Source organism: Electrona antarctica (genome assembly GCF_951216825.1).
Source record: "Electrona antarctica genome assembly, chromosome: 6".
Classification (NCBI taxonomy): Eukaryota; Metazoa; Chordata; class Actinopteri; order Myctophiformes; family Myctophidae; genus Electrona; species Electrona antarctica.
Genome location: NC_136811.1, coordinates 48841824 through 48857042, shown reverse-complemented (window position 1 = coordinate 48857042; position 15219 = coordinate 48841824). Strand labels below are relative to the sequence as shown.

At 42.1% G+C, this 15219-nt stretch overlaps 1 long non-coding RNA gene across 1 annotated transcript; it reads right to left on the bottom strand.

Moving 5' to 3' along the window:
* Window positions 1-1489: 1489 nt before the first annotated feature.
* On the bottom strand, window positions 1490-9874 carry LOC306924510. The gene is made up of 2 exons (XR_013790173.1): window positions 9842-9874; window positions 1490-7784 (listed from the first exon to the last, which is right to left on the bottom strand). It is a non-coding gene; the product is annotated as an uncharacterized lncRNA (long non-coding RNA).
* Between the last annotated feature and the right edge of the window lie 5345 nt (window positions 9875-15219).

Genomic DNA, 15219 nt, shown 5'->3' with positions numbered 1-15219 from the left:
ATTATTTACTGTAAATGGCTTAAATACAGATGTGTGTAGGCTATATATCTTATCTATGCGTGTTCATGCAGCAAACAATAGATTGTTGATACTATCCGGTTATGAAAAGGACTAGTCATGTGTCTATTGTGGATAGATGACGTTGCAGTTATTTGTTTGAGACATTATCGATGATTCGGGCTAGAAAGTGTCGAAGTTGCTAGATTGTTCTCTTATCGAGTCAAATCAAAATGGCGCCCAGGCGTCGATTAGGGAGCGTCCAGGGAGGCATGATGCCAGCTGTTAGCAGCTGTTATAGATTTGAACATACATGGCATTTAATTCACGATAATAAGAACAGTAAATCAAACTTTTGATTCATTATAAGAATTATAGTGAACCAAACGCTAACCAAATGTAAGGCATTGCACACTCTTAACACTGCAAGTTGCAGTTCATTCAGAAATGGATGCCTATACTTTTTTTTTTTAACACCGACGAGATGATTAACTTAGTCAACTGACTATGTTAGACTTGTTTAAATCGTGACTAGTAGATTCACTTGGTCAACTGACTAGGTTAGACAATAGACATGTTTAAACCGTAGATTAATTTATTCAACTGACTAGGTTATCTACGTTTGAACCGTGAAGAGAAGATCAACTTGGTCAACTCACTAGGTTAGACATGTAGCGACGGAGGACAATTTATTTTTCAGCAAGATGGTGACAGGCAAACAATTTAAAATGGCTTCCATTGTAGCAACGCTCTATAATATCATTCACGATAAAGAGGAAAAAGCTTCAACAATCTAACGCCATTCCTTAAATGAATTATGTAACCTAAATCTAATTTTAAGGCCAAGACAAAAGACCAAGACGCATTAAACAAAGAAGGCATCTATCAAGTTTTACGGTCAAGAAAAAGAAAACAAGACCAAGAAGCATTAAAAAAAGAGCATAAGCAAGATTTCAAGATTATCTCTTTTATTTTGCGAATTACACTTAGCATCTTAACCATAGCATCCATCAAGCTGTAAGGTTCAAGTTTTCTTTCTTTTTTCTTTTATCAAATGAAATATAATTGTCAAGCTATGAGATCAAGATTCAAGACAGTTGTAACAATAGCATCTATCAGTAAGAAAAATAAACCATTCAACGTTTTGTTTTGCTCTGAGCAGCCTATTCTATTGTCAAGCTATGAGATCAAGATTCAAGACAAAGAAAATAGTCAAGATTATTGGTTGAAATTAATACTTGAAACAAAATGGCATCTATCAAGACAAACGTTTTTAAAGCTATGCGCAAAGTTCAACTGAATTACTTGAAGCAATCATTCTCAAGTTGTAAGATCAAGATTAAGCAAGATTATTATTTATTTTTTTGCTTGTAACAATCTGTAAGATTCAAGATTTTTGCTCTGATTAGCCAAGATGTTTGAATACAAAATGGCATCTATTGTCAAGCTGTACAAGAGATTCAAGAGCTAAATTATTATTTTTTGTACTACATTACACATACATTCTCAAGTTTTGTGTACCTGAAATTGGATATCTCTCGTAAACATGAAACTTAGTAGTACCTCTAGGAGTCACAAGCTCAGCTCAACCTATGTGGACTTTTACTTTTTTTTGTACACTATTGCTTTAGCGAAGATGGAAGATTTTTTTATTTATTTTTCCCGGTGAGAGGACTGTGTTATTGAGGGGAAAATGGACTTAGTCGTTAGAGGAAGATCACAGGACCAGGGTGCAGCGAGACCATAGGAAGCGGGAATGACCAGTGGCGTTGCCAGGCAGGACCAGAGGGGATCGGGGAAGGAGCAGAGGGACACCAGAAGGAGCCAGAGCCGCAGGGCAGGGTAGCAGCACAGCATGGCCACCAGACCAGTGGAGCAGTCGTCCTGTCCCAGAGCCAGCCAGTGATGGGAGGGTACCAGGCCAGCTACAGAGGGGGTGGGAGAAGGGAACACCAGTATCGTCTAGCTTCGCCAGTGGTAGAAAAAAAGCATATTGGGTTTGTATGTCGGGTAGCGGTATCTCTGTATAATAATTTATCCAACTTTCCAGAAACGTTTTTGTAGAACACCATTTCTTGCACAAGCTCTCTCTTCCTTTTCCAGGCGAGGCGGGTATAGCGTTCGGCCTACTGGGTCACCCCTCCTGTTGTGTGCTGACGTGAGTGTGGTCGTGGTGTCTGCTGTGGTGTGTGCTGTGGGTCGTGGTAGTGTGCGGTCGAGGAACATCTTATGGACTCCAAAAAAAAAAGGATGAAAGAAAAAGAAGCAACATATTGCCAAAAGATTTAAAAAAAAAAAAAAAAAAAAAAAAAAAGAAGCAACATATTAAAAAAAAAAAAAAAAAATGAAGAAAAAAGAAGCAACATATTGCCAAAAGATTACAAAAAAAAGAAGCAACATATTGCCAAAATATATATATATATATATATAAAAAAAAAAAAGAAGCAACATATTAAAAAAAAAAAAATTGAAGAAAAAAGAAGCAACATATTACCAAAAGATATTAAACAAAAGAATCTCAAAATTGAAGTATTGTTTGAAGGAGAAAAAGATTATAAAAAAAAAAAAAAGATTCCAAGAGAACAAAAAAAAAATGAAAAGTTGCTTCCCTATGCAGCGGTTTCAGAATACAAGTTTTCTAACTGTCATGTTGAAATTGTCATGTTTCAGTCAAATGTAAAACAAGCCATTAGATATCTGCATTTATCTCATGTAAACTTGTTAACTAAGAGCCTTTAGTGGTAGCTCTAGAAGCCCACATGCTCAGTTTAACCCATGTGGACTTTTGCTTTGGGTTATTGGTATTTTTTTTTCTTACACTTGCTTTAGCGAAGACAGAAGATTTTGTCATGTTTCAGTCAAATGTAAAACAAGCCATTAGATATCTGCATTTATCTCATGTAAACTTGTTAACTAAGAGCCTTTAGTGGTAGCTCTAGAAGCCCACATGCTCAGTTTAACCCATGTGGACTTTTGCTTTGGGTTATTGGTATATTTTTTTTTTACACTTGCTTTAGCGAAGACAGAAGATTTTTTTTTTTCCCGGGGAGAGAAGGACTGAGTTGTCATTTGAGGAAAATGGACTTAGTCATTAGAAGATCATCACAGGACCAGTGGGCAACGAGGCCATAGGAAGCGGGCAGGACCAGAGGGGATCGGGGAAGGCGCTTTGCCGGGCAGGACCAGAGGGGATCCAGATGAGCGGGAAGAATCAGCCGGGGGTACCGCAGAAGGAGCCAGAGTCGCAGGGCAGGGTAGCAGCACAGCATGGCCACCAGTGGAGCAGTCCAGTTGTCCGTAGCAGCACAGCATGGCCACCAGTGGAGCAGTCCAGTTGTCCCAGAGCCAGCCAGCCAGTGATTCGAGGGTACCAGCTGCAGAGGGGGTGGGAGAAGGGAGCGCCAGTATCGTCTAGCTTCGCCAGTGTTAGAGAAAAGCATATTGGTTTGTATGTTGGGTAGAGGTATCGCTGTATAATCATTCAATTTTCCAGAACCTTTTTTGTAGAACACAATTTCTTGCACAAGCTCTCTTCCTTTTCCAGGCGAGAGGCGGGTAAAGCGTTCTGTCCCCTGGGTCAAGCTTCCTGTCCCCTGGGTCGAGCCTCCTGTTGTGTGCTGACTTGAGTGTGGTCGTGATGTGTGCCTTGGGTCGTGGTAGTGTGCAGACGAGCGGAACTTCTCAACCCTCCCCTGCGTTCAGATGTAGTTCCCCAGGCCAGGAGGAGAGGGCGTTTTCTGTTTTTTTAATTCGAAATAGGTCAACCTCACAGAAGCTGTCTGCAAGTGTCGTGTGAGTGGATGGTCACCTGTACGCCCGCCCGATTGCGTGTTTCCTACAGCCTTTCCTCTGCGCTACAACACAACGCCCCCCCAAAGAGCATCTACATCTACTGGTTACAGTGTGCAGTGAGTTAATTGCATGTAATGTACATGTGGGTGTAACTATCCCTGTACATCGCTACAATTGTACTTGGCTGTAGTCTAACATTATGTAAACCCCTGTGTACTTAAATTGGTAGTCATTCTTGGCGTAGTACATTTCTGTGGGGGTTATAGGGGAGGGTGGGGAATGGGGCCTTACAACATGTGTTCAGTTCTTCTTTTCACAGGCCAACCCCAATACGAGTTGCAAGCACTTCATATTGTAGCACTAAGGATGGACTCGAGTGAATGTCCTGCATAAAAGGGATTTGGGAAGGTATTGCCCCTCTGGGGTAAATTCCATAAGATTTACAGTCTCATAAAATGTGTGTCAGTGTTGTAATTTGAGAGTTTGCACATTATCGGGGGGTGGGTGGGATGTGGGCTGTTAACCCATCTCTTCCTAGACTTCACAGCTTCGTGAAACGACAGTCAACCAAGTGCACCACATCTCAGTCGAGCGGACATTTTGCATTGCAGCGTAGCAACTCCCAGCATGTCAAACTAGGCCTCCTGGTGTAGCAACAAGTTTGGTGGTTTCCCAGGGAGTGCGGTAACGAGTCCTTTTCACTAGATGTCAATTATAATTCTTGAAGTTGCAATGTGGGGGTTTGGGGATGGGTCTGCTTTTTGACTTTTGCAGTCCAAGTCGTATGTCCCGGTGATCGCATAAGCCTTTGATGTCTACTGAGCCTACAGAGAAAAGCCTTCGGATTCAGTCCTGTGGTATTTAAATGTTTACTTTGGCAAATGGTTTACCTGAATTTAATTTGAATTGTGTTGCTGGAAACACAGTAGTGAAATTCTGTATTGGTGGTACTACAGTTGTAGAGTTCTGTATTGGTGGGTGTTTGGGTGGGTGTTTCTCCGTGGGAGGGAGGCTTCTTTTTTCCCTCTGCATTTTTCAGTGTGCTGCCTCCCGTGTGCTTTCCACTACTCGAGACCATCATCCGGAACTCTCCTAACTTATTCTATGTAATGGTTGTGCTTGCGCCTCAAACATCACGTAAGGTCGTTTCTCTTAACATTCATTATCTGACAAATTCCTCCATTGCACTAACTTTGCAATTAGTTGCAATGCTTTGTATTGCTAATGCAATGAGTGAACTATCTGTGTAACGGATTCAATTATTGCATAATAAATGCATAGCTTGTGATTGAATACATTTGGTATGCACTATGCAGCTGTTCTTTTGGAGAATTGGGTGGCTTTTGCGGCGCAGTTTTCTCTCGTGCTTTTTCAGGTATGACGGAAGCTTGGAACTTTGTTGCGCATGGATGTGACCGTGAAGTGAACTTGAAGGCAGATAAGTTGAATCCAGTAAAAAAAAAAATCAATGAAGACCATCTTTTGAATGGGCTCAACTACCCTGATTAGTCTTGACACAAAAGCATCTACTTAACAATGCAGTAGAATGTAGCAATTGCACTGCTTTGCTCTCTTAGAAGCAATTCTCTTGTGACGATTTGATGGAATCCTATTGCAGTAATTCCAGTGTCTTAAGTAAAGCATACATTGTTGGCAAGGATAACTATTGGGGTATTTGAGGGTAGGGCATAGGATTGTCGCTTGTTTGCCTTTTTGATCTTGCAGAATTGCACGTGCCGAAAGGAAGAATACAGTCTACCTAGAAGACCTCAAGAATCATCCCGTCCTATGAATTCAGCCCGACATGCAATTTGAACGAATGGAAGACAGGTCTTTTTTATGTATATTTGATGCTAGCCCTCAGCTACCGCCATTGTGCAACTGTGCAAGAGGCAGTTTAGTCACGTTAGGCTAACATTTCTTCGTGAACATCGTTTGCAGTTGTGCAACTGTGCAATTGCATTCTAAATTTGTGTAGCTGAGGTAGGCTGTGCATTGTGCAGCCTTGATTTGGAATGAAATGCAGCGCAAATGTGTTGCTTTCTAGTTGTTTGTATTGGTTTGGGGGTATCCCTGCACTTTCTCTTTCAGAAATCAATTTGCAAGGCGGGTTCGAGCATAAGCGAGGGCTTCTCACCTGGAGTATGCAGTAAGATCTTGTCATCTTTCAAAACTAGTCAAACCCAATTGACTCCTGCAATGTCATTTGACACAACAGACCTCTTCGACTGGCTTTATGTTAACCTCAAATTGTAGCAAACTACGCCTTACTGCCATATTTTCCTCTTTGGCCATAGATCCCTACTGCTTTGCATCTTAAGTTTAAGATGACTAGAACTCGAAGTCTTTGAGTACTGTGTGTTTGGGTGTGTTGTGTTGGTCACTCTTTGTTTCAGATCATTTTCGTCACCCTATACTCTATTGCACCTGCCTCCTCTGAATGCAAAACCATCTGTGGAAGCTGTCAGCAAATAAGTGTGGCCCCCTGAATGACGTACCAACCCGCTGTGCGCTTGAGCTTAAACGTGAACCCCTGACATCCTTCGCAGAAGTTTTCCCCCCACTCTGTGTGCTGTGTGTGCGTTTTCTCTTTTCCCTTTTGGTTTCTCAGGTTTAAATTACTCAACTTAATAATTGTCTTGAATTTGGCATCTGCGATGGCCCTAACCCCTGTGATGGAACCCTTGAGAATCCAGTCACTTTCAGATCAAGAGCCACAAGCTTGTCTTGCTAATTCAGCATCACCACAATCTCATGGGTGCTTAAGTTAAGTAATTTCGGTTCCCTTGACCTTTCTTTTTAACATGCCATGGCATAACTGTAACTCAAAATGTTGCATGCTCATCAGCCCCTCATAACATTTTGAATACATTGTTCATGAAGTCGTAGATTTGGCTGGGGGGGGGGGGCAACACTCTCTCTTTCTTTCAGATTTCTCTTGATTCAGCTTAAATCACTGCTCCGCCGGGGCGACAGCCGCAGGGACTCGTGAGACCATTTATGACTTCAACCGGCTTCTCGTGTAAAATCTTTCTTATCTTGGCAAAAGTAGACATATTGTTTTGTTCCATTGAGCAGTTTGAATGGGATAAGTATTGGGGGTGGGTGGGGGGGGGGGCATAAAATGTCCCTGTCTTCTTTCCATTACAGCCACAAAGTTAGCCAGCCCTACATGGATTGCCAGCGTATTTCTCCTCTGAATCCGGATCGGCGTCACTGATAAGTCAAACACACAATTGATATGAGAATTGGGGGGGGGGGGGGCATAAAATGTCCCTGTCTTCTTTCCATTACAGCTACAAAGTTAGCGAGCCCTACATGGACAGCCAGCGTATTTCTCCTCTGAATCCGGATGGGCGTCACTGATAAGTCAAACACACAATTGATATGAGAATTGGGGGGGGGGGGGGGGGGGGGGCATAAAATGTCCCTGTCTTCTTTCCATTACAGCCACAAAGTTAGCCAGCCCTACATGGACAGCCAGCGTATTTCTCCTCTGAATCCGGATGGGCGTCTCTGATAAGTCAAACACAATTGATATGAGAATATACATTCGTTCGTATTGGGTCGGTTGGTTCCTGCACTTCTCTTTTCAGAAATCAATGCACAAGACGTTTGTTCAAGCACACGATATTCGAGCAGAAGTGAGGTCTTCTAACCTGGAGAGTGTACAGTAAGATCTTGTATTTGTAGGCAAATATTCCTGTAATGTTTGAGCTTAGTAGTTTCCATGGCATAAGGGGGTGGGTGGGGGGGCATAAATTGTCACTCTTCTCTTCATTACAGCAACAGAGTTAGCCACAAGCCAACCTCCACTGCCGGCGCATTTCACCTCTGGATGAGTGTCACTGATAAGTCCTTGTATACATTTTTGGTTTGAGTGGAAATTGGAAAATTCAGTAGTGCAGCAATACAGTCTTTATGGGGGTTGCTGGGGTTTGGGGAAACGGTTGTCTATTTTCTTCTAGTTTCAGCCTCGTGACCAAGCAAAATGCCTCGGGTGTTAACAGGATAGCGCAGAAACGTGTCAGGGGTTTTCTTTTCCTGGGGGAACAAGCTCTTGGGTTCTGTCCCCCCAGGTTTTGCTTTTGGCCCTTTAAAAAAAATGCAACAACAAAAAAGCAAAAGATTCTGGTGGTGGCACTCCTGACTTGGTCGGGACGGGGTTCAACTCCCTGCGGTTTCTTGCTTCATTTTGTTGGTTTGTCAGTAAGAATCAAGAGATTTGTTTCAATCTAGCGATTAGCTAATGGGCTTTTTTTTTTTTTTAATTTTTATCCCACGTTTTTGTAACATTTTTCACCCCTGTGTCAATTATCTAATGTGATCCTGTGCTCAGGTCTACACACCCAACCTTGTCCCCGTATATGGGGGACATGGGGAGAGCAACGGACTTGAACTCATGCTTCCTTCATGCCGGAGTGTCCAAGTTGCTCCTTTACACCTGACAGGGGGGAGTTTCCCTGGTTGGACGTAGCGCGTGGAAGGAACACGTTATTCCAACCAGTTCCTTTCCCCTCCATCAGGCGCCCCGGCTGGCCAGGGGGAGGCTGTTTAGAGACCAGGATTACTGCATGTTTTTTGTGAGGGTACCTACCCTAGGGGACACGGGGTGAACAAGCTAATGGGCTTTAATGTTAACTATTAACATTTAGTATATTTTATATTGATTATCCAATAGGCATAGTTTGAAGAAATGCCTGTACCACAAAAGTGAGATTGTATAATCGTGACCAGGGTCCCTAGCATCGAGGCCAGACTGGGCTAGAGACATTTGTTTTGGTGATACACATGCTCAGTTTGAATATATAGAAGGATATTATACGCGTCATTCCTAATTTAGAAGAATACAACTGGAAAGAACATTCAAGATGCCTACATAATTTAGTCAATATTGCTTCTGCTGTTGACTAAAATAAAGTCAAATGACATTCAACTGTTAAATGTCTACAGTACCCTTTTTTTCTATTTGTATTTTGTATGCATACGAAAATGGAACAATTTCAGTGCCAATAATCAGATATGGCCGGGTGCAGTACTTAGTTTAGACAGTTTTTAGTTTAGACTAGTCATTAAGTTAGACCAGCCATTAGTCCTACAACTACAACCACCCTAAACCTAAACTCCCACAGGGCAGCACACCTAAACCTAACCTTAACCAATGACTAGTTTTAACTAAGTATGCACCCCGATATGGCATAGTTTTAAAATTTGAACATGGGAATATACTATAGTTCTAAAGCACAATTGTTCCACATTACTCATCATAGGACATGATGATGGTGGATGATTTACCTTGCACTAAAACAAGTTGGCTTCAGTGAATAACGGGTATAATACTTGTATTGTTTCTTTCTGTTACTGGTTGTTGGCGTTCTTGCCAATTCCATTCAGAAAAAGCTCTGCAATGGCTACATAAGGTAAATGTACACATAGTGTACATATCAACAAGGTGATTCAATGTGCCTTTACAGTTTACACAACACATTAAGCAGAATAAATGTAACAGGACCATTTTTTATTCAGTAAACATGAAGGGGGGAGCAAAAATGAATAAATGGGGCCCCCTCACACATTATTAGTAGAGGACCAGGCTAAGATATGTATGCACTTCATTTAGGAGAGAATATCTCAACTGTTCTTGGCTAATATGACCGCCGCGAACAACTTGAACTATGGCTAATTCTCTAGTGTTTGTTTCATAAAAATCCACGGTAGAGATGTTATGAGTTACTTTTTATGTCAAGAAATTCCTTGCATGTGATTTTTTTTCCCTAAGTATTGGAGTTTGGAAGCGCTCATTGAATAATCACTCAACGGCCCTGCGTACCACCTGTTTTGAATTTGCACATAATGCAGGAGGCAGCAGGATGCTGCGTTACTGAAAGGGAGCGCTTCCAAACTCTGACACTTAGAAAAAAAATCACCTGCAAGAAATTTTTTGACAAAGTAGTTCATAACATGTCTATGTTGGATTTTTATGAAACAAACACTTAAGTCGTTGTATACATTTATTTTCTTCTAGTTTCATCCTCGTGACCAAGCAAAATGCCTCGGTGTTAACAGGATAGCACAGAAACGTGTCAGGGGTTTTCTTTTCCTGGGGGAACAAGCTCTTGGGTTCTGTCCCCCCAGGTTTTGCTTTTGGCCCTTTAAAAAAAAATGCAACAACAAAAAAGCAAAAGATTCTGGTGGTGGCACTCCTGACTTGGTCGGGACGGGGTTCAACTCCCTGCGGTTTCTTGCTTCATTTTGTTGGTTTGTCAGTAAGAATAAGGAGATTTGTTTCAATCTAGCGAGTAGCTAATGGGCTTTAACCCATTCTGGGCGGGAACCCCTTTTGGTGTTTTAAACATGTTGCTACAAGCTTGTAGGTCTGCTATTTTTGAAAAATCGTGAAAATATTTATTTCAGAAAACTTGAGGATTTTGAATATTATTTTTTAATTTTGAGGTCGGGCCTAAATGGGTTAATGTTAACTATTAACATTTAGTATATTTTATATTGATTATCCTATAGGCATAGTTTGAAGAAATGCCTGTACCACAAAAGTGAGAGATTGTATAATCGTGACCAGGGTCCCTAGCATCGAGGCCAGACTGGGCTAGAGACATTTGTTTTGGTGATACACATGCTCAGTTTGAATATATCATGTATGCTCAGTTTGAATATGTAGAAGGATATTATACACATTCCTAGTTTAGAAAAATACAACTGGAAAGAACATTCAAGATGCCTACATTGCTTATTTAGTCAACATTGCTTCTGCTGTTGACTAAAATAAAGTCTGAAATGACATTCAACTGTTAAATGTCTACCCTTTTTTTCTATTTGTATTTTGTATGAAAATGGAACAATTTCAGTGCCAATAATCAGATATGGCATAGTTTTAAAATTTGAACATGGGAATATACTATAGTTCTAAAGCACAATTGTTCCACATTACTCATCATAGGACATGATGATGGTGGATGATTTACCTTGCACTAAAACAAGTCTGCTTCAGTGAATAACGGGTATAATACTTGTATTGTTTCTTTCTGTTACTGGTTGTTGGCGTTCTTGCCAATTCCATTCAGAAAAAGCTCTGCAATGGCTACATAAGGTAAATGTACACATAGTGTACAAGGCGATTCAATGTGCCTTTACACAACACATTAAGCAGAATAAATGTACCTGGACCATTTTTTATTCAGTAAACATGAAGGGGGGAGAGAAGAAAAGCAAAAATAAATACATGGGGCCCCCTCACACATTATATGGCCAGTATCAATCAACAGAAGAACCAGGGATGCGTTTTCAACCAGTGTGATATGGTTAAAACAAGTTTTAATGTATACTATGGCTAGGGATTTAAATAACAAATAGATCTACAAGCATAAGTAGTCCTGAGGATTATTTTGATGTGATTTTATTTCCGTCCATTAGGTGGCAGTATTGAACTAAGAATGGCTGTATTCTCCCTGTGTCTTGTCAGGTCTGTGGGCACAGCGGTCTGCCAGTAGAGATCAGTAGTAATCTAATAAACTCTGTTTTTCTCTCCCCCAGAGGTCAGGACAGATCCATAGATACTCTATTTTCACCTTTCCTACCTTCTGTTATATCCCCCACAAACTCTCCTAAACCTAATTTATACTTTATACCACAGTGTCACATAAATGGGTTATTTTTGGCAAGCGACAAGTTCCAGCAGGTGTGATAGATTATAACTTAAGCTTTACATATACTCTTATATCTATACTTTATATATACGATATAGCAAATAAAATGGGACACATTTGACTCTGGAATTAGCTCTTAAATCTGCTATTTTCAGTGTGTGACGACAGTTGCCTGTTTTTCAAACACCTTAAACATTTTTGAAAAATCTTGTGTTTTTATTATAATAATTTGGGGGTCCCTGGCACAAGGCATTTTCAGACGGGGGTCCTTGGCCAAATATATATATCAATTTGGTGGTCCTTGGCAAAACCAACAGGTCAGTCACTTCATTTATTTCATTTTAAAGGCATCAATATATATATTGCATTTGCCTTAGGCCACTGAGCACTTGTATGTGGGTTCAGATTGAGTGCACAAACCTTTTTCCCATAGGCTACCCAGCACCCCATCACTTCCTCACAGTTAATCTGGTGGTGTCATGTGTCAAAGGAAGGGAAGTCCGCACAACAGCCTCGCCCACGCTACAAGTTGAAGCTGTATAGCGTCATTTCCATCCAGCAGCTGTTTAAAAACCCAGAAGAGACGCCTGGACTATAGGCGTTTTCTTGCTGCTTAAGTGTGCCTGCACCCAGTCTCAGTACACCCAGATATAGGCGACAAGGCGCAGGAAAAAGCTGCTCGCGGCAGGAGTCTCTTCCTGGTTTTTAGACAGCTGGTGGATGGAAATGGAGCTCCACCCACACGGCAAAATGCCACGTCGGCCAGAAAGCCAGAAACGCGTTGCCCACATGGCATTTTCCCACGTGGGTGGAGCTTCATCTTCATCCACCAGCTGTCTAAAAAACAGGAAGTCGCTGGAAGACTCTCGGAGTGTCCTTGAGTGGTTTCCAAATGGCCCCACACGGGTGTGTAACTGAGAGTTATGGGGGTCCTTGAAATTAAAAAATAAGTTTATGAACCGTACACTAAATGGAACAGAGCCTTTATTAGTATCATTGGTAACACCTGCGAAGGAAGTAGGGAAGGGGCCCGGAAGTAGGAAGAGTTATTCTGTGCATAGAGCCCATTCCCCCTCCCATTCAACACTCCCTTCCCCAGCCTGTAGGAGTCACTAGCGTAGCAAAACATATTGCCCTGCCTCCCCTGAACACAGGCTTCCCTCCTCCGAACACATCCAATTGTGTTATTTGTGTTCATATATAGACTTATAGAGAGTTGGAGACGATCGGCTTATATGCCAGTCAAATTTAGATTTGACCCAAAAGAAATTGCAATAGTAATCGTTCAAGGTTTTTTATGATGCTTAGGGTCATCCAAATAAATATTTAAAATAGATTATTGTGGAAATTGTAAATTAAGAGGTTGAAATTGGGTACCGTACCATTAACAAACTATAAGGCAAAAATGTATAATTTTAATTTTGCTTTAAGTAGCAGGTGACTTGTCAAACTAGGGGGGGTTCATGATTCTGAATCAATTGCAAGCATTAGGGACCAGGTACACGAGGACGTCGCGGGCTGTTCCCCGCCTAAGTTTGCGAACGATATAAAACTTTACTGCGTCTACATTGCGGTTATGTTAATTATGTACGACGTCCACTCGAGACCGGTAAACTGCTTCGTTTTCAATAGAAAGTTGTAGTACTACTCCAGCCTGCACCCCATCACAGTAGCAGGAGAGGACATGGACAGTACCAGGAGTATTCACCCCGTACATGCAGCACCCACACCACCCTAATGCATCCCAGGGGCATTCGCCAATGCCATCATTCCAAACCCCACGTTCTATGACACCGGCCGAGGCAAGGCAAATGTCTCCATTTTCGCACAGACGTGCACTGTTTGAGCGTTGAGCTCACTCACCAAAGTATTGTTGTCTGCTCAATTTGCACATTTGTCAATGCTGCTCTTTTAAATTTACTTTATCTTGTGTTAAATTTTACTTTTTTATCTTGTGTGAACTTAAAAGTACTGTTGTGATGTCTGCCTTCTGCTCAATTTGCACATTTGTAAATGCTCTTTTAAATGTACTTTTTTATCTTGTGTTCATCCTGAGTGTTTATCTTGTGTGGAAAATAAAAAATCTTGATTTTAAACGTTTGTTTCTTATCGGCACACTTAAAATGCAATGTCTATTTTTCTAATATGTATAGATATATATATACACATATGCCTACAGGCAGAGATGGGCAGTATTTGAAATACATGTATTTGAAATACGTATTTGAAATACTTTTTTGTATTTTGTAATTTGTATTTTGCTGGGATGGAAGAAATGAGATGTATTTTGTATCTAGATACTTTCAGATCTAGTATTTTCTGTATTTCAAATACATAAAATACTTTTTAATGTCATTTTACACAGCCTCAGGTTTAAACTGTAGGGGCAAAACACATAACCTGACTCCGCCAGATGGGGCAGCAGAGAGTACACTGGGTTCCCCCCTCCTGCTCCCATCTGGGAACTCTCAGGCAGACTTGATGCCCGGCCACAAAACGGCCTGGCCAATCAGCAGCAGCTAGAGGCGGGATAGCCGCTGCTGATTGGCCAGGCCGTTTGAGGCCTGGAAAGGAATGGTGAGCACAGGGCGGGCGGAGCCGTGGGGGCTTTTTACGTTATTTGCGCAGTGAGTGTAACGCTGCTCAATGGTGAAATCTTCCGCCAACAGCGTACCTTAGTGATCAGAATCAAGGACAGGCCTATCGTAGTAGACATTTCCACCACACGGAAACGCCCCCCTTTCAAAGTGGGGGGGCGGCGGGGGTGTGTATATATATATATATATATATATATATATATATATATATATATATATATATATACACAATTGAGTTTTTTTTTATCCTTGTGTTTGTATCTATAATTTCCAGGGGCTATGCTTAAGTTTGTGACTAAAGCCACAACACAGCCTCCCCACTGGGAGCACTGTTTATACCAGTCAGTCTGTCATACCATCCCTCCCCACTGGGGGCGCTGTTTATACCAGTTTCTCTGTCATACCATCCCTCCCCACTGGGGGCGCTGTTTATACCAGTCAGTCTGTCATACCATCCCTCCCCACTGGGGGCGCTGTTTATACCATCCCTCTACACTGGGGGTGCTGTTTATACCATACCTCCCCACTGGGGACGCTGTTTATACCAGTCTCTCTGTCATAGCATCCCTCTCCACTGGGGGCACTGTTTATACCAGTCAGTCTGTCATACCATCCCTCCCCACTGGGGGCGCTGTTTATACCAGTCAGTCTGTCATACCATCCCTCCCCACTGGGGGCGCTGTTTATACCATCCCTCTACACTGTGGGTGCTGTTTATACCATCCCTCCCCACTGGGGACGCTGTTTATACCAGTCTCTCTGTCATAGCATCCCTCTCCACTGGGGGCACTGTTTATACCAGTCAGTCTGTCATACCATCTCTCCCCACTGGGGGCGCTGTTTATACCATCCCTCTACACTGGGGGTGCTGTTTATACCAGTCTCTCTGTCATAGCATCCCTCTCCACTGGGGGCACTGTTTATACCAGTCAGTCTGTCATACCATCCCTCCCCACTGGGGGCACTGTTTATACCAGTCTGTCATACCATCCCTCCCCACTGGGGGTGCTGTTTATACCAGTCTGTCATACCATCCCTCCCCACTGGGGGAACTGTTTATACCAGTCTGTCATACCATCCCTCCCCACTGGGGGTGCTGTTTATACCAGTCTGTCATACCATCCCTCCCCACTGGGGGCGCTGTTTATACCAGTCTGTCATACCATCCCTCT